General features: G+C 36.3%; 1 protein-coding gene across 3 annotated transcripts in view; it reads left to right on the top strand.

Annotated features, from left to right (window-relative positions):
- Nucleotides 1-23257, top strand: part of GPC5 (glypican 5) — a 796885-nt gene that overhangs the window by 419134 nt on the left and 354494 nt on the right. The gene's annotated exons all lie outside the window — the stretch shown is intronic.

Here is a 23257-nt window from a genome sequence, read left to right as displayed (position 1 = left end):
AATCATTCACATAGACACTTACCACGGATTTGCTGATACTTAGGGTGGGATTCATCTCAATTCAGCATATTGCAATTGTTGTGAGATGGAGGCCTTGATTACAGCAGCAGTAACCATTTAAAAGAAACAGATGCAATCTCGTCATTTGCTGAAGCTCATGGTCTTGCTACTGCTATAATGTTTGTAATGGGGATACAGATCTAAAACATTCAGGTATTATCACTTTGCTGATCTGAACATGGTAATTGCTCACAGTGTTTTGGTTTTTTTTTTTCCCTTCTCTATTATTGTGTCTGTGATAACAAGGATAAACTTCAAGAAGCTGCTTTTTATTTATGTTCTTATTTTCAGGAAATGAGCTGACATTAACTCTACCTAAGGAAAATGGGACTTAGTATTGCCTATTTTTACTGTATTGATGCACTTGAACTGAAAGAAGCTCATGGGCATATTAAAGAGGTCTTGTGTTAATATTGAAAGCTGGGGAGATAGATTGTAGTTTTCAAATCTAAAAAATGTTTGGGAAGAGTTCTGAAGATATAAAGTTGACAGGAAAGACACTCTGGCTGTAGGTACTCTAACAAAATTAACATGCTTGAGCTTGTTCTCTAGTGCTGAGGCTAAGTGCCATGGAATAGCTTGGTTTCATACAGATACTCCTGCTCTCCCCAAAACAGGGAGACTACACCCAAACTGACAACTGGGATTTGGTTTCTGGGTGTCCTAACTTCTGAATGAACCCCAGGGTTGATTCAACCTCTTACCAAAGAGGATACTTGGTGATTGCCATGAACCAAACCCATATTAACAATTACATTATACAGACAATTGCATTCTAATGCCCAAGATTGTCTCCCAGGCTGCTAAAGATGAGTGCTATGGATGAGTACTAGCATAGATGTAACCTCAGTGTTCCATTGTTTGCTTCTACTTGATATGGGACAGTCAGGCCACACGGACTGTGGGGTGTACCATGCAGTACATCTTCCCTGCATCTTAGAAGCAGCTACTGAGATTAGCGTCCTGGTTTACAAAAGTATCTTCCAGAGCTTGTGACAGTTTATAAAGTATTGTCAACATTTATTAGAATTCATTGTGTGGTGATAATGTACTTTGATTTTTTTTTTAAAGTTACTGTGACCATTTTTACATATTTGCTTTATATTTATTATTTATTATGTGATATTCTTCCAATAAATGAGGCATTCATAAATAGCAAATATGAAAGATATTATGTCTTTTAAAATGGAATAAATGTCCAGAAGAAAAAAAAATCATAGTATTTTGTCAGGTCTGCTCTGTGAAATATATTTTCTTCATATGTCCCTAAGTTTGAAAACATGCCATGCCATTTGTACATTTATAGGCATCTAGAGAGCCTTTTTTTCCCCAATACCTTACTATGAGTAAGGGAAAGTACTATTTTTTAGGCTTTCTATTGTTTTATAAAAACCAATTCCTAAATCACATGTTAATGTAACCATTATTATAATGTTGGTATTTATTTCTCATTTATTTGTTCAAGAAACATAGTCTGGTTATTTATGTAGGTGGTGGATGAAATAGAGGTACGATTAAGAAGCGTGTTAGTTGGATGGCTGATAAAAAGTTTAGGCTTCTTCCCACTGCAGACTTTATCTTTATATGGAGGAATCATTCTTTTTATATCAGGATCCAAAGTGATTCATTCTTCATGTTTGCATAATCAAAGGACTCTCCAAAGCAGAAACAATGCCAAATTGCTGTATATTAAATTAATTTAGATGTTCAGTAATATAGATCAGTGCCTGAACTGAACTGTGGACACTGACAAAACTGTAGGACTAGAAAACTTGTGCTGAACAATACGGCTTCACATCTCAATATATTCTGTTACAATTAACTAGACAGCAAATACAAATGGAAAGCCTCTGGAGCCCTTGGCAATTATTTTGTTCTTCATTTTCTTGAATCAGAAACTGAATATGTATTTCAGTCATGGATAGTGAAGTGAATTTGTACACTTGACTATGTGATCTCTAAATCTCTAAATTTTATCCAACCGGGGCTTTGTTTGATCACACCAGTAACTATTATTTAGTGACTTTTTTTATTGTACATATGCATTAAGTATAAAAGAACTAACTACTTAATACATTGATAACCACATTTTATTTTTCTCTATTGTTAACTTATAATTTAAGCATCAAACATATGAAATAAACTTAGAGAACTGCTTACAGTTAATTGATAGTCAAAGCTTTTAGGAACTGATGTGAGCACACCAAAAGTTTAGGAAACATTTACCTTAAGCTACATCTGTTAAATCCCTGTGTAGGAGGGAAGGGAAAGAATCTATAGTAAATGTTAAGTACCCAACTGTGAGGCAAATTGTCCAATTTGTAGATAGAAGAATAAATGTATAGCCACTGTGCACAGAAGGAGAATGTGGAATAGACTTTCTTGTATATTATTACATGTTCAAAATGTTCTTAATGCATTTTGATGCTTAAAGAAATTGCTTCGACTGTTTAGGAATCATGTAGCAGAACCTGTGAGTGCATCCTCTCACATACGTTTTCCAGAGACCAGTGTAATACACATGGGGAGAAGATTGGATTCCTAGAGCAACAAAGGGAAAGTGGTCTGCCCTGAAAACAAAGACTTAAGTCTGCCTTACTTTGCAACAACTGCCATAAATGTTCAACCTAAAGGATGTCCTCCAGCTGTAAATAATACAAAGAAAAGTAAAAAGTAAAGGTTGCAGAATTCTTCTTCCAAATGTTGATAGGGCTAGAATCATGAAGCTCAGAGCAGGGAAGTAGAGGATCTGTTGTAAAAGTCTGAAGGGCAAAAATTAGACTTTTAGAAGCAAGTAAGACCTGAGATCTTTAGCTTTTGTTCCAACAATGTGCTAATTCTAGAACTCTGCCCGTATTTCCCCAAGGAATGGGGAAATATCTATCTCTTCAAGCTAGATATGGATTAGACCTGTCTCCTTCATTTGAACCCTATCATTCGCTACTTGCAATAATGAGAGCTCAAATTCATTAATGGGGGAAGAGGAGGGGAAGTTGATACTACTACACAAATTTATAATTTTTTTCTTTTATACCAGCTACAAACAGTTGGCCTTTTAATGAAATCACACCTTCACAGAAAATTTGTACAAACAAAGCTAAGTTTAGAGAACTAATTTTTCTTAGGTAAGGGAGAAATCTGCCAGGCTGCATATGCCAAGAATATTTTGCAAACAACCAGAGAAAAGAGGTTTGAAACAAGTAACCCATTAAACACCTAACTTTGACAGCTATAACTTGGCCTACAGACCCAGAAACAGAGCTACGATATTATTTCAAGAATAAGCAACTTTTTTTCTTTATTTCTGAAAAGTATAGCTAGACTAATATTTCAAGGTGTTTTGTGAATCTGAGATGTTTGAATTAATTTGTGCTGAATACCTGTAGGTATATTCTTCTTATATCTGTTTTGGTAAGATTCTATCTAGAAAACTTAGTGGAAAGAATATCAGAAACAATGGAAAATGATCTTTTACATGCCATATCTTCCTTTCTTTTCCATTTTATTATGTTGAGTCACACAGTTGATCTGGTTCATGCATCAAAGAGTCTCTCAAGCTATCCTACTAAGGAAAATGAGCTTGGATGTTTACTTATTTTATAGCCTTGAATCATTAGCAATACTGTAAACTTGCTTACTTGGCACTAAGGGAAAGATCTGAACTGAATATTGTTATGCATATGCCAACTATCTCATCTCATGATTAGCTGAGTTATAAGCAGAGATTTTACTTTAAATTTTATAGTGAAATGACTTGTGAAGTTGGTCCAAATCTATGCGTAGAAAATAACTGACATCAATGCTATATCTTTGGGCAATAATATAATATCTTTGCTAGAAATAAGTGCTAGAACTTTTATTTGGAATAGTCCTATTGAAAAGTCATAGGTCAAGTTTTAATTTCAATTTGATTATACAGCGTTTATTTTTTTCCCATCATTAACAACTCATTTTTAGTGAAGAACAGATTATTTGGATGTTATATAGTATGAAATATAGACAAAAATCAGGAAATTCTCATTAATAAACTACTGAATATATGATTGTTTCAGGTTAAAAAGAGCTATGAAAAGTTTAATTTCACATAAGTAAGGCTGAAATGAAGGCTGAAACAGAAACGTGTCCTTGGGACCTATGTAGTAAATATGATCTACTCTGCCAATATTTACATTTTAATTAGTAAGGCAATGGGTCTTCTCAAAATTATATACCAAATAAATTATTAATTCTAAGTTTTAATTGGCCAGATAGTAACCCTAATTTATGTTGACTTAGTGTCATGTACCAAATGGTGTATAGTCTAAATTTTGCTTGGAAAGTAGGAAGAAAATGGTAAGAGTATGTTCTAGAGGAAAAGAGAAGCTTTTAGAACTCTGGCATTAATTTATGCTATATGTTTCACTGTTCTTTATACAAAGAGGGGATAATGATTTCTCTAACACGAAGTGATAATGCAACAAGAGTGATGATTTATATCAAAACTGGTTTAAAACAGTAGAGGTATATTGAAGCTTATGGGGAGCTAACCAACATATAGCCATTGACATATGACAGAGTTGCTAACAGTTTGTATGAACTCTTCAGAAATACAGTTTTGTATATGCATCTCATCTTGAGGTTCAGGCCTCGAGCCCTTGCTTATTTGTTTATATTGGTTGGGGAAAAAAAATGGAAAAAATACTTTTGAATTTGAATCTCAACAAGTAGTCTGGAAAGTAATTGCTCTGTGCAATGGAGTCTGACAAAATCTCTAGAGGTCAAGCCAGGGGGAAGGTAATGTGCCTCACAAAGAATCTGTTCATCTTCCCTAAGGGGTAGACCTCCCCTCACCCTGAAAAAAAATAAACAGAAGGTGAGAATCTAAATAAATTTTTTTCCCCTATTCATTTTCTGTTTGCCTCATAAGCGCCCGGGCTGCATTGACACTTCAAAGTTTCTCAGGTTTCCAAGATGACGTTTTGTGCATTTCTGAAGTTGTCCTACCCTGAAGAACTTTGTGGCTACCACAAAGCTTTGCTAATGCAGATACAGAAATAAGACATCCCACTGCATAACTGTCCTGGAAAGCTCATTTTAGCAAGCCTTCTCAAAGACTGCTGAACACACATGGACTGAGAGTGAGGTGTCCCAAAAAATGTGAATGCAGCTGCCTTATGTTAGGGGTTGTCAAATCTGCTGCAGCATCATGTCCCCAGGTCCAGCCAGTACCAAGGCTGAGCATGTATTCCCAATATCCCATGTGCATATACACACAACAGGGATATATACCACATATCAACACAGATAGAAAAACACAGTGCTCATGTAAACACAAACAGCACCAATTGCCTGATCCGGTTCACTTCTCTGACTGGTCAGGATGAAAGCCTATTAGTGGAAAATACATACAAATGTGTGTGTGCATGTGTGTGTGTATATATATATATACAATGTCCCTCCAATAGCTGGCCTTTGGACACCTAGCCTGTCCACTAACAGACCCTGGATCTTTCGTCTCCCCGGTTGCTGGCACTTGGGCATGCTACCCCACCCCCAGGCTCACAGCCCCACTCCTGCTGCTAGTACAGATGCCCTTTGCCCACACACATCCCCAGACACACACACACGGGATCCCTTCAGTAACTGCCCTCAGACACTCATCATCTACCCAGCAGCCTTGGATTCTCTGGTCTCTAGTGGCCTCACACACTGACATGAACATGCAAATGGCCTCCTGACCCCTTCACTAGCCAATTCACAGACCCTCCAATATCTCCAGTATCCAGCCCAGACTTATGTCTGCTTCAATACCTGGCTCCCAGGCCTCTTATCTGACTCTTGAACTAGTCCAGTCCAGCGATCACACACTGACATATGGACCCACAAAATATCAGAATACGAATGCACTCCAGTCCCTCCAGTTGCTAGCATCACAGACACATGGACCTGTGTGACCGATGGTCCCCACATCAGCAGCTGGCACTCAGACTGTCATACATGCACATACACACAGACTATAGAGTGTCTCACCCTAAGTAGTAGTTAGAGATGGAGTTCAATGAGAAGACAGGGCAGGCTGCATAGCCAGACAAGTGTACAGATGAGACCCTGTTTACAAATGCCTGGCCCTTGTCATCCCTTTCTCCCTTTATTTTCCCTTGATTGTTCCTCCCCAGACCCCCTTGATCCATCTTTGGTTCTTCCCCTAAGCATCCCATATTAAATCTTGTACGATCCCAAAATGCTCTTCCTATGCATCCCATAATGTGTCCCATATCCCCTAGGAAGTAACCCCTTCAGTCTGTGAAGTGATCCATGGAGATCCTCCACCACTGAATCAGAGTGACAGGTGTCCCTCAAGCCCATGGGGCTGAGGCTTTTATGGAAGGCCTGGGACAGGGGCTCGTCTCTAACTGGCTTATTTGGGTTCCCCTCCAGCCATTGTGTCTGTGTACTCCTTCATATTGGTGGAGATGAGCATTTAATCACATATTCTAAACAGTATAGTCTTTTAACATCAATCTGAGAGAATAAGCTGCTGCTATTTCCCTTCTTTCCCCTCAAATAACAGTTTGATGATTAAAGTACTATCCTGCAAGGTGAGAGATCCTAGTTCAGTTTCTCCCAGTGAGAGTGCCTCTGTGTCAAAGCTACAGAGGATCTTTGAGGAGGAATAACTTTATTTATCCTTCAGTGAGTATAACTTTCAGACCTTTAACTATGAGGCTACAAATCTGTGATTTCTCTTCAGCACTTTGGGTCCATAAAATATTAAGAATTCATTCTTCACTGATGCATTTTTGTAAGAATAGCTTGAGAACACGCCTTCCTTTTTCTTAATGAAACTAGGCTATAGCAGGACAATAGAAGAAAATGTAGGTATGAATCATGGTGGACAGGGAAAGGGCTTCAGTCTGAGTCTCTCATTTTTTGCATGAAAACCCTAATAATTAAGGTATTATATGAAAGAAAATGAGAGCTATCTGTTCTTCTATTCACAGAATTTTAAGGACGGGTGAAATGTGTAAATTTTTGGTTTCTGAGCCGTATCTTCTTCCCTAACACTGTGCTTGCACCAAGAGTCTTTGCCTCTTGGGGACATTATGGGGGTTATTTTGCTCCCAAGCTGGAGCACAACTACTGGTAATGCCCAGTACTGCACTATACTGTACCAGCTCACATTAGAACTGCTTCATTTTCTTTGCAATTTATAGAGTAGTATAGCACAGGCCTGGATGTAAAAGAACACTACAATAAAACAAAAAGTCAATTTTTGCTATATATGATAGATGGGAGATCTGTTATTGAGTATTAGTTTATAAATGCAACTGTATTTTACTAACATCTTTACTATGTGTATCCAAGCAGTGTATTATTGAAATGTTTGTTTGCAAAACTCCTGACTTGAACATCTTCTAGGATTATAATTTATTAAACATTCATTTTTTTAAAAGATATAAAGAGAAATGGGAACACTAAACTCTAGAAACTAAACCTCAGACTTGAGGTTTATATATGTTTATGTATTTTATATATATTTTATATATTTTGACTCATATTTTATCAAAAGCATTCTGTATTTTTCTGCATTAATACTTGATCTCTTAATGATCTCATTTCTACATAAATTTACATTACAGAACCATGCAGAAATGAATGCATTGCAATAATGAAATCCTTGTCAGGTTAAGTGCAATATATAAAGTCTACTAGCATTTGAAACAAAATTCAAACTCCACCTATCTCATATTATCCCCAGAGCAGCTAGGACATGCACATATGTAATTGGATTATGATAAATTGAAAAACATCCAAAGTGTCTTACAAAAAAATCTTATGATATTTCTTCTAGGCTTTAACAATGATTTCTTAATTTTTTACTAAAGTCTTTAATGCTAGAAATTCATACTTCCAATAAAACGAAAAATATATAACTGCATTGAATAGGAGTTTCTAGTATTTTCCCAATTAGATGGTCTATGTGAGAGAAAATATAATAAAATAAACATGGCTTATCTCAAAGGAATTCAAGATTTTTTATGTTTCATAAAAGCTTTAGAATGCTGACTCATCTATTTCTGATGTTCAGTTGTTGGCATGCTCTGTGTGAAATATTTCTGATACGAGGAAAAGAATTCAATGTTACTGTTGCTGTGCTAAAGAAATGCATAAAATGTGCCATAAAAATCTATATTAATTGTAAGGAAAATGAATAAACCAAATTCTTTTATAATTTGCTCTCACTTAGAACTTTTAAAATACTTTTTCTCTATCTTTGAGACAGTAGGAAGAATGCCATCAAAAGGCTGACATTTACTTTCTTTCCTTCCTTTCTGATTGATCCCTTCACCAGACTTTCAAGGAAGAAATTATCACACCCCCTTGAAAGGACTTAGTATTCTATCACTTCATGGTTACAGTTTTTCCAGTTAAATGATAAGGTTTCTCATTTTCACTTTGTTCCTTTAAATGGTCACCCCCTCCCTTCATTTTCTGAAGGACAGTCATTTTTACGAGAATGAGCTTTTAGTGCAAGAATTCAGGGAAAAAAATCAACCCTCTTTGGAATATGTAGTGCCGGCTAACATCCTCCCAAAATCAGTAATGCGTATGTCCGTGCATTCTTACATGGTTTATTTTAGGATGAGGTCAGTCTTCTGAAGATGCTTGTTTCTTTCCATTGACTATAAAAGGTCTAGTGACTCTAAAAGGTGACTAGAACCACTTAACTAACCTAAATTTAGTAGACAAAACCTACAGTGAAAAAAAATTAAACTTCATTCATGCATAGATGCTTGTTTTTTTCAGAACTGAGAATAGAGCCGGGAATCTGACTTTTGACTTCAGTGAACATCTTTCGGCTAACCTTAGGCTGAGATGAATTACTCACTGGACTTGCTTGTCTTTCTGCAGAGACAGATGCCTAAGTTCAGATTGCTAAAGCTACATGAAGTGACTCCCACCCTAACAGCTGAAAAGATACATAAGCAGTTTTTGTGACTTGTGTGACCCCTCAGTCTTCACCTGATTTTTTAGTTTAAGCGTACCCTAGGACATCTTTGAAAAGCTCACGTAATTGAATCAATTTTTTATATGGTACTTTTTGTAAATGTTGCCTATTTTCTAGTTGTTTTGGTTGTTTTTTTAATAACCAAGTTTTTCATTATATGTGATTTAAACGAGGATTTCTAAGTTCTAAAAAATAGGAACATGTGCACTAGATTCACATGTCAATGAATGGTGTTGCTGGATTGATCCTGTTTTTCTGCACTGTTCTTGGAGATTTGAAGGTTTATATTGATACCTCCTATGGAGGTGATCACTGACGATGGGTGATTGTGAATAAACAGCATAATGGCAATATTTAATAACTGTGAGCACATGGGCTAACACAATACAATATTTTGCTGAAAAAGGACTCTGAATTCCAAAGTAATCAACACTGTCTGTAATCTATGCACTATTCATTTCACATTAAAAAGAAAATGGCCCTTTTAAGTCTTCAGATAACCTAAACAATAAAATAGTTATGATAATGGAACTCCTGAGTTTGCATGTGCATATAAAAGGATTCAGAAAGGACAGACTAATATACCTGGAATTTTTGTGTATGCTAGCTATAGGATTACTTGTGACCTTATAAATATTTATGCAGGGTTCGAAGCCATCTGTCAACAATTAAAGTATATGTCACGTTTAATAACATAGTCTGCATAGATTAAGAATACTATAATTAGACTACTGTGCACATATTACAGCTGCAAAATGGATGAGCCAGGCTTTGTCAGGAATTTCAAAAAAGGCTTCTTCTATTTGGTAATATTCTGCATGGTATTTGATTGCATCTGAATAAGTAATGTCGCAGAGAAGTAGCATAGGCAGCTACTTGAACTTGAAGCTAGCTTTTCTGAGAAAAGTTATAATCTTATCACACATACAGAGACCCAACGGGATCTAAAGAATAGTTCTATCAAACCTTTCTGAGAAGGCTCTGATTGTAAATGGTCCACTTCTGTATGTACCAAGAAAGCTATTCTCAGCTAATGTAAGTGTCCCCTCCTCCACACTTCCATACTTCAAGGATACCTTAATTCTCTTGAAGATTTTGAAAAACAGGCATGATGCTTTTTGACAAGACTAGGCAATAGCAACTATTTTAAGAATAGTTTGGAAGCAAAGAGGATTTAAAAATACAGCCTTCATACATGGTAAGTCTCAATTTATGCAAAGCAGCCTTACTACACAACAAGTATAACCAGAGGAGTAGAGTTATACAGAAGTCATGAAAATAAGTGACAACTCACGAACAGGGGTGGGGGGTAAACTGTGGCAGGGGGGCCCTGTTTTAACCTCATTGAGCATTCACTTAACTTCTGAAAAGTGCCAGTACACAGCCTCAGCAGCTGGAAAACTTTCAGTGTAAGGCTTAAATGGGACATAAATGATGTACTACAGTTTGTACTAGATTTCTGTCTCATGGGTATACACTGGAAATGAAAAGAAGATATATAGGACCTTAAGAAAAACTTGGTAAATATTGCAGAAGACTCTGGATGTCTGTTTTTGCTGTGGTGTGTTGTGCAGTAAACTCTTATTATAAAATTGGGCCAGACAATGTCACAGAGAAGGACTGGTGATATGCTTTTGTAATTGATACTTTATCTTACTAACCTAAGGAGATTCCTGCTTATTCATTATTTTAAGGTCCTGCTTGATTTCTTTTGTACTGGGGGGAAACTATTTTTGCATAGAGAATCCCTCCCCACAAAAACTGTGCTATAGACAACATTGTTTTGGTCCATTGTGAGATAAATGAATACTGAAGGGTTTTGTTTCATAGTAATTGAGTTCAGTATTAATTTTTATAGGTGTCTACTCCCACATCATCTTTTAGATCAATTTAAAATGCTCTGATTTAAGGAAAAAGTACATGTGCAGCTGCTGAAGAGGGAAATGTATTTTTAATGTTTACATTTTGTTAAGCATGAAGGATCATTTTTAACATGTATTATCTACAGAACAATGGCAAATGCAAAAGTAAAGGCTTTCTTCTACTTTCTTCTTTTATTTAACTTGGTTTCAGATGTTTCCGGCAGTGTATCAGTTTTATAAAGATATACTAAGTTTGAAATACATTTTTTTTCTTGCTGAAAGACTTTTACCATTTGTTTAGAAACCTATAAAATTCTGCCATAATGGAATGTGATGTCATAGTCTGTTGTTAATAATTTAGTGATAACTGCACATAAGAATCTTTAGGTTCTCTGAGTGCATAAATCACTTGTGGTAGCACCTTTTGTTATCTGTATATGCCTCAGTTTTAGTGGAGATAGCTGAAGTCTACATAAAGTATTATTCTGTAATCCCTCTTCTAGACCTAGAGACTATAAGGATCAATGCAGATAGGTTAGAAAAAAATCTGTATTCCTGATTAAGTGCAAGCCACAAGTCTTTTGTGGACATACCATCCTACAGCAGTTATTTGCTGATAGACATAAGTGTCTTGGAGGCATACCCTGTCATTTGTGCGAGACTTCTGAAATGCTGAGAACCCCACAAGCATGTCTCCTGGCCCAGCTGGCTGTTGGTCTGAGCTCCTTACTTCCACTCTTCTGCTGTGGAGATCAGTGGTGTGTATGCATATCAAGTCTACCTTTCATATGCCGCTTGCTGTTGTAACTTATTTCCAGTATGCATTACCTAGGGCTAAAAGCAAGATGTTTTTGTTTCCTTAAGGAATTAAAAGGTTTACTATGTCCTGTTTGTCAATAATTTGTTGATTATTCCCTGTTATGTGGTAGGCACCAAAGATAATGGTTCCTATCATCTCTCACTGATTGTACTGATAAACCATGGGTGAATTATTTCACAATGTCATCATCAGTTGTCAGAGAACAGATTCATTAGCTTCATGACTTATTGATATAACTGAACTATGTCACACAGAATACCTGTCAGAATAACTCAGCTGCACAGAGCCTGCAAATTAGCATGACATTAGAGTGGCATGGTCTGTGAACAGAAACAGACTTATTTACGTCTTTCTGACTCTCTTATTTCCTGCTGCAATATTATTTTAGTCCTTTTCTTTTCAGAAAAAAATAATTGGAGAGATACAAAGTGGACATGACTGCCTTGTGAGATCCTCTTATATCTGAGACAGGACAACAGAGTCCTTCCCTATAGCATGTCTTAGGAGGAGCTAACACTCCTCATATCTGCATCCTTCATATTATGTTTTGATAACAGTCATGGTCCCTATGAGTTTGTCCAAATTCTAACATCAAACTTTCAGATGAGTGATCTTGTTTTTGTTATTGAACAATCAGCTTCCATTTCATCTAAACATATTGTTTCCCTTGCTTCTTGATTTCCTATTTCTTCACAAAAATCTGGATAAGTGGTATCTGAAAATGTCATAAAACTGTGGAAAGAACTTCAACTTTGGAAAGTGGAAAAAATTAATTCTGTAACTGCTTCCTTAATATGTCTGTACTCTTTTCCAGGCTATATTTTTACTTTCCAAGCTCTAAGCAGCTTCACCACTACTGTATGTTAAACACACATGGCACCTCAGCTGAATGGAACATACTTTTGATCTGTCACAAGAGCTTATCCAATTTATAAAATGGTGTAAGTGAGGCTCAATTATCATGTCAAAATAGATAGAAAAGAATTTCTTTCTCAAGCTGTATACAATAATTTAAAAGGATTTTTAAAAGTTAGTCAATAACATAAATTAAGGTGCAAAGGCCTCAAGCTGACCAAAATTCAGTCAGTTCTTTGTCTGAGGGGAACTGAATAATTCTATTGCTCTGCTTTTATTTGTTCTTTTTTCATACAACCAAATAACAGTACAGATAAAACAGAAACTTGAGGTTTTTTTGCTTTAAGGCAACATTCTATGCTGTGTGCTACAATGAGGAAAGTCTCATTGAAAGCTTAGTCAGCTCCCAGGGCTTTCATGGAGCTTTTAAAGGCAGAAGCAAAAGAATTAGATCTTAGCAGTCGGTTTGGATGTCTTTAACTCCCCAGATCAAATGACCAGAACTGATTTCCAACTGAATCAGCTGTGGCTATCTTTTGACATAATTTTACAACAAAACTGCATTCCTTATGAGATGCCTTAATTGCTGTGCACCCCTTCTCAACAGTGTTAAATTTTAGGATTCATGTGGCCATATATTTACTCATATCTGAACTGGTCTTTCTTACCAATAGAGAAAAATAGGTGGTTCTAGGATGCAGTCTACCTCATCCTATAGATAAGCCTAAATCATGTCAGAGGAGGGGCCTTAAAGATTCCTGTTTCTTTCCGCTTACCAGAAGATATCAGGATGAGTAGCTCAGATGTAAACACCTATAATTCATTGACATGAATCCTATCTAACTATCAGGAAGGTCTTTCTTTAAATTCCTAAATTTGTGTTTGAATGTTATAGCAGAAAGAGTTAGAGGCACAGTTATTAACATTCAAACATCTCCTTAAATACAATATTAGCCCTGCTGTCAACTTAGTCTTCATGGATTTTATACAGCAGCTATTGCTTTTCCTCACTTACTCCAGAGTCCACTCACGTGAGGGCTGGAAATGTTATCAAGGGAAAGAAGAAAGTAACTTTATCATGCTGATGATGGATAAGAGAAAGCAGTGTGTGAGACAGCACTGCTGGTGGATCACCTCTGCTGACCGTCCACTGAATTCCATTCAGTGAAATCAGTTCTCTGGGTAAATCACCAATTTATCCACTCACAACAGAGTAGCAGTAGGAAATGTAATGTACCTCTAACAATCTGGTAATAATTTTGCTCATGATGGTACCACTGATTATTGTAATTCAGCTTTTTCTGTATTACAATACGTCTTCTGAATGGCCCTCCAGATGAAATGTCAAGTAACATGTTATTCTTATAAAGTGAAAAGCATTCCAGAAGGTGTTGATATTTTTAAAATTCTTCCTTTAGCTGGCTTAATGTCATGCCCTTTCGCCTGCAGATCTGTGAAGTATAAGGCAAAGTCAGACCATGAAATAATTTGTCTGCAATTTTCATTATCTATCAAGACGTTGAATTCACTTCAGCTGTAACTTTAGTCTTATGTTTTCACAGATAGTGAGAGGAAACTAGGGTTTACAGATCATTAACTCTTCTTAAGTAACAATCCATGTCATAAAAGCAAGGGAACTTCTGCTTTTGTAGATATAAGCTCAGAATTGCCAGAGTCTGAGAATACACAGATGGACAAGTGATGTAGTATAGATAATTTGCTGTAGAACCCAATCCTAACTTATTTTTCAGTAGCAATTTTATATAAACACGCATGTTGAAGCATTAAATACATATTTTATTCTTAAAAGAATATTTTATTCTTAAAAGAATAAAATAAACATTTATCATTTTGCTACTGTCATGATTTTTTTTTCTAAGAAACAGCCAAACTAATAACTGTTTAATACTGTTATCAGTACAAACCAGTGCATGATAATGAGTTAATATTCATTTACTCGTGTCCATATACATGAATTCTTGCAGGTTGGTGAATTCTCTTCCGTTCCACAGCTTCCTTGATATGCTTTGGTTTCTTCTTTTATTTGAAAAACTGTCCTGTGTAATGATATTCATCAGATTAATTGAAACTGGCTGAGTTCAATATATGTAATTGTGGTTAATTCTCCATGTGGTTTCGTAAGTTCTAGTTGTTAGCACTGAAAATGTCTGCTTTGAAACTTTTCTTAAGATCTCCAGAAAATTTAATTCTTAAGTTGTAATCTGCATTTTTTATCACAAATAATTTGATCTTTATTCTTGTTAGTAGTACATTTATATATAGAGAGAACATACAAAGAAATAATGAAAATTTACATTTTATAGCTATAGCATCTAATTAATGGTTGGGATCCCATTGTGCTTTTGTCCACTTGGCCTAGTTGTGCTAGGAGCTGTGTTGTTACCAAAGAATCAAACAAAAAATGTAACGTCTGGCTAAAAGAATTAAGAATTCACTTGGAAAACCTTTTTTGTAATTATTTCTTTTCTATAAATCTCATCTTAGACACCTGCCATTGCTCATTTGAATAGCTCCCTGCTTTCTATTGGCTCTGTTGACTAGGATTATGGTTCAATTGCCTGTACACAGATGCCTGGAACCATTCCAGCTGCTCAGTGTCCCTTAGCCTCCAGTTGCTGCTCCAGAAGGTCTTCTGCAAATTCTCTTATCACATCTCTCCACCCATGTAGTGCCTCAGGTACTCTCAGCCATCTCAGATGGCACTAGGCAACCATGTCTAGAAAATTGAATCAAACCTCTAACACACAAATTACTGAGGACCTTAGACATCTTTCTTACAGAAAAACACCTAAATTTTTTGACATCTACATTGAGATGCATGAATCTGGAGCCAAAAGCCACCCAAAATCCTGGGTAAGCTTGTTCAGATGAGCTTTATCTGATCACAGTATGCCATTGTTATTTAAACCAATCCTTCTATTTCTTCTTGTTACACCTCAGTTGTTCATTAAACCACTTGATAGTAAGCTATCTAGTGTTTCACATAGTCTGTTCTGAAAGACAGAATTTCAGCTTCTGAAGAAGAATTTTATTTCAGTCTACTATTATGACAGAAGAAAATGGTCTAATATATGACATATCTATTAGAATGAACCCTTGCCAAGGGAGAAAGGTCTAGAAATGCACATGAAGATAAGGTAAAGGATAAAATTATTTGCAAATTATCTGAAAAATTATTTGTAATGTCTAGTGGAGGAGGTTATACCAATAACCTTCAAAGGAATACAATGAAATGGATGAACAGAAAAGAACAGTGAAATAAAAAAATTCAAGTAGATCCATAGCTCTAAAGAACAGATATTGAAGATGCTCCTACTATAGCTTTAGAAATATTTTAAATGAAATTTTGCTGGTGATGGGTTTTTTTTTCTGAAATTTATGTTTCTCTTTGTCCTGGTTTTGGCTGGGATAGAGTTAATTTTCTTCCTAGTAGCTGGTACAGTGCTGTGTTTTGGATTTAGGATGAGAATAATGTTGATAACACAGCGATGTTTTGGTTATTGCTAAGCAGTGCTTACACCAGTCAAGGACTTTTCAGCTTCTTATGCCCTGCCAGCGAGAAGCTGGGAGGGGGCACAGCCAGGACAGCTGACCCAAACTGGCCAAAGGGATATTCCATACCACATGACGTCATGCTCAGGATATGAACTGGGGGGAGTTGGCCGGCGGAGGGGTGACCGCTGCTCGGGAACTGGCTGGGCATCGGTCGGCGGGTGGTGAGCAATTGCATTGTGCATCACTTGTTTTGTATATTCTTTTATCATTATTATTATTTCCCCTTCCTTTTCTGTCCTATTAAACTGTCCTTATCTCAACCCATGAATTTTACTTTTTTTTTCCGATTCCCTCTCCCATCCCACTGCAGGGCCGGGGGGAGTGAGTGAACGGCTGTGTGGTGTTTAGCTGCCTGCCGGGTTAAACCACAACACTCTTTCATTATTATTATCATCTATTTCTGCTTGTAGCTATGCTGTCTTCATGGATGGGTGAAATGGGCAAAGAACATTAGTGTCTAAACATTAATCATATATAATGTGACTTTGTTCTGTTATTTCAACTACCTAGACAGAAAGAAGAGTACAAGCTATTATTGTGGGGTTTAATTTTGCTCTCATTTGTTATCTTAGAAATGCCTGACTCGTTTTCTGAGGGTGATTTAACTCTACAGTGAGATGATAGCAAGACATGCCTTTTTTTAAGGACAAAAAAAATTAAATATTTTTTAAACAAATCAAGTTGATACTGTGCATAAATATGCTAGCAGGGGTTGCACCAATGGACAAGAGCCAAGCTTTTACTCCTGTATTCGCCTGGAACCAGTAATAACTGGAAAGAAAAGTAATCGCTCATGACAGAACTCGTGAGAACCTGAGTTGAGGGGTTTTAGCTGTAAAATGCAATCCCAGCCATAAAGCAAGATTTTCACAGCAGAGAAGACTTCATCTTTAATAATGTAACAAATTAGGAAAAGGATATTTGTTGAGGGATGATTACGTTTAGGAGCTGTATCTATATTGCTAAATAAGAGGAGGGTCAAGAACGAGAACACACACAGCTTCATGTCCCCAGTGCTTACAATTAGCCTCTTTAATAAGAGATTTACCTTAGAGAGAGCTAGTTGGAATAATCTAAAACACATGTAAGTTACAAAGATTGAGAAATGTAGACATTCAGTATCTATTGCTCTAGCTCATTCCCTGGTTCTCTTTTATTCAGCACTATAGACACCCCAAAAAATTGTATCGTTGTATTAAATAGAATTGGTCAGGGACTGCAACTGTCCTCCTTCCCAGAGCAGAATAGCCATAACCAGGCTGCCTCTTGGGAAGAGTCCCTAGACTATGCTAAGGCTCAAATTGGGGTCAAGCATTTTTGTGGAGAGTGCTAGCTGGGTCAGTTCAAATCTGTGATGGCCAGGAAGCATGCTAACGATGGAATAAAATGGACAGTGTATGCTAGCGCTTGGGCCCACAACCGGTCTTTGTTGAACTGTACCTTCAGTGAAAATTATTAGTTATTCCTACCTAATTCAGTAGTTAGCTTTCTGTGAAAATTTTGTTTGCTTACTAAGTGGTTTTGAATGCTGCATAAATAACTACTGAGAAGAAATGTCTGGATTTTGAAGCAGTAGTATAATAATATGCTGAGGTAATTCCTATTTCTACTGTTCAAGCAGCAACTGTTTTGATCCTGAGGTAGCAACGTTATATCAAGAAAGCACAAAGGGTAAGTTAGAGCTGTGTGGTGCAGTGCTGGCTCACAGCCACTTTACTGATTCTTCCTTGTGTTCAGTGAGCAGAATGAATGTTTATTTCTTTCTGTGTTTAGATGAGTTGGCTTAGACTGGAGAAAAATGTTGTGTTACTTCCATCAGAATTTCAGGCTGCTGTTTGGTTGGTGATTTTATGGAGTAGAATGAGTCTGCAGTCTTGAAACACAGAGTTTTAGCCCTGGATCTTGGGCAGAAAGCAGTGGGTTTGACATAGCACTGTGTGCATTGCTTGTACTTTCGGCATCATCTCAGGGATATAAAGGTTACAGCTGATTAGAAGTCTCATTCTCTTTTTGAAAATTTCACTGAAAAAGCAAAAAATTAAATAGGGGTTGATGTACTTCAGACAAAACTACAGCTTTATTTTAAAAAAACAAACCCCACAGGGCACTATCATGAGGGACTAAAAGAGTTGTAGTACTAGTTATCTAAATACGAGTCTCCAATATAAGCTGCACTGCTAATTTAGAATACACATTTTTGTTAAGGATCTTTGGCACGAGTAGTTTTTAATGAGATCACTAAAGAGAAATGCTCTATTTTTAAGTATTCAGGTATGTAATGCTAAGCAGAGGAATGAACTTTAGCATAGTTTATTTCTCTCATTTGAAAGAGTTCAAAATAGTCATACTTCTAGAAATAATTCTTCTAGGTTTGATTTGATTAGGTAAATTGGATTCACTGCTGGGCTCCTTTGGGATTCCCTCCACAAGTACTTATGATGCACACATAAATGAAAGAGGAAATATTATGACTGAGCTTAGTTCACATTGACTGCAACAGAGTATCAAGATATTTTTATTGAAAAAGAATAAAATAAAATTCATAGAAAATCAGTGTTTCCCCTGAAGGTATATGATGTGTAAGATAAGTAAATAGGATACTAGATTTTTGTTGAAAGAGAACCAATATCACATCAGTTTCAATAGTGTAAACGTAAGTTCCCTTGCCTTTCAATGTTCATCACTCATGAGAGACAAAATCACTTGTAACTTCCTGTAAGCACAGGAAAGTAGAAAAGAATCCAGTCTTCTCATTTAAACCAGATTTACTTACATGAATTCACAGATTTTTGAGAGACAGAAGGGACCATTTTGGTTATTTAGTCTAACCTCTTGCATACCCTGTCCTTGAACCTCTGAATTAATTCATGCTTTAAGACCAAAAACTGTTTGATCCAGAACATATATATGTAGATATTTTTTAAGAACCTGACCAGAACTGTTAATAAGTTATTTTGATATAGAACAACAGTTGTGGGTTTTTTTAAATGTATGATATTGATAATATAGATTTGTTTGATTCACTTTGAATGTGTAAATAACAGTTTTTGATTCATTTGTTATTTTCATATGCTTTGGCCTGCTACACAAATCTGTCAATTCTGTGTTTGCCATGTAGGCACTTACAAGGTTGTTTAAATAGATTCTTAATGTGTTGGGGGTTTTTTTGGTGCACTAAAGGATGAGCACCTTGGTTAAAAATAAATGTATTTTTTGGTTCCTTTTTAACCACTGTAATAGAACTCACTTCTGTGCCATTCTTTCTGCGCAGAGGAAACAAGAACTGGATTTAGGAGTATTAGAAGATCCTTAATCTGACTTAGTATTCCTATTTCTGTCCCCAAAGATATCCCATTAAAATCTTTGGCTAGAACACCAGTCTTGATAATTCATAGTCTGCTGGCTATCAAGGACACAGAATTATTTTACAGAACAGAATATTTTATCTTCTGATATGCATGTAACACAATATTTAGCCTTGCAAATTTACATTTGTTTGTATTTTATTATAGTATGTGTTTAAAAATTCATTCTATTGCCTGACTTACCAGATGAGGTATCTTCTTAGACAATTTGTCGCTTCTCTTTGTTATTTAGCAGTTGTCCAGTTCTTGTAGCACTGAAAGGTTTATCATTACCGTTTTGTGTTTTATACTGCTTTTCAGGTGATCCATAAAAACCTTAAATAACCTGGAAAAATTACCAGACCCTATAGGACTGTACAACAACCGTACATTCTTAGTGATAATTTTCCTGATTACGTTTACACTCTGAGATTTGTCAGGAAGCTTCAACTACCCTTATAGATGCCTCTGTAGCTGCTGTAAGCAGTTCCTTTTTCTCACTGAAATGTTATATGGTACCAAGTCATATATTTACAGAACACTGTAAGTACTTTATTACAACAATGTAATTTCCATCATGCAAACCTCTATTTTCTTTCTAAAAGATGAAATTTCACAAAATTTAATAATGGTGCTTTTTGGTATTATAACCTTTTTCAGAATTGTTGTTTGTGTCAAAGAAAGTGTTCCACTAAGTCACCAGTGAAAATCCCCAGGGGCTTTTAGGCAATTGGGCAGTGAGAGATCTAAGCTGGAGGCCCAGCTTCCCAAAGCCACGTAGGCAAGGTGTGAAGTTGGAGACCCCCAAGGACCTTTCAGTTGACTTAAGCCCGAACCATTCACCTGTGCACATGTACCACAGTAGTGGTAAGAAAACACAAATTTTCTGTGAAAATAAAATGCCACCAACAGAGGACATGTTTTTGATATCAAAATCTTAGTTCAACAAACTTTCACCAAAATTAAGGGAAAGATCCAGCAAACCTAGCCTGGAATATTGGCATGCCTACTGCAATCTCACAACACTGGTGACCTAACGCTTGCCATAACTCGGTCAAACTAACATGGCTGTCAATAATATTTGCTGCTATTTTCATTGAAATTGAAAGGCAATGATGCATGATTAAACCCACAGTATTTTTTTTAAAGACATTTTAATGACATTTTAAAGACATTTTAATGACACTTTTAAATATGACATCTTAATATGCATTTCCATTCTTTAATAGAATGAAAAACCTTTTTGGACACCTGAAAGAAAAAGAGATTATTTTAGCCTGCGATACAAAGGGAAGAACATTTATTGTACTAGTTTTTTTGGGCACAGGGTCTACAGCTAGTAAACCTCCTTATTCAGCTGGAAGACCCAGTAAGCGTATACAAAATTCTCCAGTTATAACCTGTGTTTCTTTTCCTCTTAAATAATAGCTTTATAAAAATTACAGCACAACAGAATAATCTTTTTAAATGCCTTTTATCTTTATGTCTAATGTGAATCAATCTAGCTTTGAAGAAGTACATGGATTGTATAAATTTAATAAAGAATTTATATTAGATCTAAGCCATGCTTAGTAGAGAACCAGCACTGAGATTTGTGAACTTATATGGAGACAATATTTCTTCTTGTACAATTAAGGAGACTGAAGAGAATAACAAAATCCAAATTACAAATGAGCTTGTTCATTTCTTAATCTCTACTCTTTCAAGTTTAGTGAAAATTTTGGAAAAAGTTGAAGAACACTTTTTCAATGTTGAACCTACATTTAAAGCAATTCAGTGGGATCATCTGGATTTTCAGATTTCTAGTCATAAGTCAATAATGCACAATAAGTAGAAAGGGGAAAAAAAAGAGGAAAGAGAACATAACTACTTTGGGCTGAAATTTAGAGAAGCAGCAAAATATAAAGACCTTATTAAGCCAATAAATTTTTAAGACTTAGACAGAGATACAGAATGTACAGGGGGATGCATGTCCTCAGGCTGAAAAAATGTATATATCAATGGCTCTATACTATGGAAACTTTGGCAGCAACTCTTGTTTGAAAATCTGTCTTACTGGAGGTTCATTCCCATATTTATGCTACAGAACTCGGGAATAAAGAGTACCCTATCATACAGCTGGCTTTGGGGCTGTGTTATGATTTGAACTGGACCAAAAAAATAAGAAAAATGTCCTGTTTAACTGGGTGTAGTTCATTAAACTGGCTGTTGGGTTTTTTTTTTCCATAAATATTGTGTTGGCGGAAGTATGGCATGGATTACACAATAAGCAGGGAGCAGGGCAGCTGTACAAAGGAACTTTTTTTGTCTTAGCTAGGTAGTTTGTCTTTCAGGTAGCATATAACTGTCTAATAAACCTTTTGAATCAAAAGTGCTGCATAAATTGGTTCTGCTGATTCAGTGGTGAATTGCATTCTCCTGTTCTTATACAGTGTTGCAAGTGGCTTTTATAAAGCTACTGAGATTTATCTGAGTGATATCTTTGTAGCAGTGATTAAAGTGTTTTTGCTGGGCACTGTACAGCACTTAACAGATCAAGTAGTCTGGGAAGTGACTCCATACTCCGCAAACAAACTGAGTATATTGTCCAAAAATATGAACCCAGTATCTTGCCTGAACAACAAAGCAACCACATTTTTGAAGATATAAAACAATTTAGTCTGTTTCAGACTAATCAGTAGCTACTTTCAGGAGAAAAAACATCTGATTATTAAATTAAAGAATTTGAGCCAGCGAAGTTTTGGCCAGTGTAAAGAAGTCTTGCTAGATTGAAGCAAGTGCAATGCACGAGCCTGCACCAGCTGATATTTTGGTCTAGATAAAGTTATAAGAATTCTTAACATTTGTAAGAACTTGTTTCTTTAGATATTATGAAGGTTATATGCATCTGACATGTAAACTGAACTGAATCTGGATGGGGCAGAGGGCACATTGTTTATGTATGTATGACAGTCCTACCACTTAGTATTTAAAAAGCTAGATGATAGCATTTGTACATTTGATAAATGAGAGAGATTAACATTATTCTGGTGCTTGCTCAGCTCTGCTCAACAGAACGGAGAAATGAGTTAAACTTTGAGATCTCTACCCGTTGTCTTGTAGACCATGCTGGCATCATTGGCCATTTCTATAGTGATAAATAAAAAGGAGCCAGAGAACAAGCTTGTGTACTGGACCCAAACCACCTACACTGCTTAGCCCAGTATCAGCTATCCTTTTGGGTTTTTTAGGTCACCCTTACTAGTTCTCCCAAAACAATGCCTGGATGTGATTTGGGAAAGAGTTCTCTCCAGGCTGGCACTGGCTCGAACTGTACTAGCTTGATCTGCTGCTCCCTGGTCAGGCATTTGATATTTGTCCCAACACATATTTTCCTTCAGCTTCTACCAGATGCTTGTGTGACACACCCAGAGCACACAACGTACATTTTGGATTCACCAATACAGAGCTGCAGCACAGTTCTCATACTAGTCCAGATATTTCAAACTGAAAAATCCACACAAAATAATAACTGTATCCTAAGGCTATGTGGACACCGCATGGGTCTTGAAAAGATCCAGGGCCAGTTGCTATGTAGCATGGATGCTGTCTGTCTGCTCTAAAGGGGATTAGCCTGAAGGAGTGAGGACATGGGCCAGGAATTGGTGCCTGATCTTTTTTTATCTAGCAATGAAGACACAGACTTTTTTTTTTTTAAATTGAAAATGAAGTATACATCTCCAGATACCACTCTCTCAAATCTGTCTGTAAG

This window comes from Aptenodytes patagonicus, chromosome 1 (assembly GCF_965638725.1).
Source record: "Aptenodytes patagonicus chromosome 1, bAptPat1.pri.cur, whole genome shotgun sequence".
Lineage (NCBI taxonomy): Eukaryota > Metazoa > Chordata > Aves > Sphenisciformes > Spheniscidae > Aptenodytes > Aptenodytes patagonicus.
This window is presented reverse-complemented; position numbering and strand designations above follow the sequence as displayed.